This window comes from Pygoscelis adeliae, unplaced genomic scaffold (assembly GCF_000699105.1).
Source record: "Pygoscelis adeliae isolate BGI_AS28 unplaced genomic scaffold, ASM69910v1 Scaffold414, whole genome shotgun sequence".
In the NCBI taxonomy this organism is placed as follows: Eukaryota; Metazoa; Chordata; class Aves; order Sphenisciformes; family Spheniscidae; genus Pygoscelis; species Pygoscelis adeliae.
Genome location: NW_008824673.1, coordinates 638644 through 638971, shown reverse-complemented (window position 1 = coordinate 638971; position 328 = coordinate 638644).

Sequence of the window (328 nt, the reverse complement as noted above, 5' to 3'; positions counted from 1 at the left end):
CCTGCTGTCTTGCACCTTCCCAACGGATAGGCAGGACCTAGATGAGACGCTGTGTTGAAGGGAGGGGACCGAGGTGCGCAGCAGCCCAGCCGGGAGGGGATACAGCCCGGACCGCTGCCATAAACCCTGAGCGGCAGCGCGGCAGCACGGCCTTTTCATGAATAAATAATTTGTGTTGCAGTTGCGGTGTGCTGGACCCAGCACGGAGCAAAGTCTGCCCGGAGACTTGGCGTTGGCGGCGCTGAACAAGGCGTTTGGCCCTTTCCCGTTGTCCCCCCCCCCCCCATCCCCCGCCAAACGGGGACCCCCCCAGGCCTGGCAGGCGACG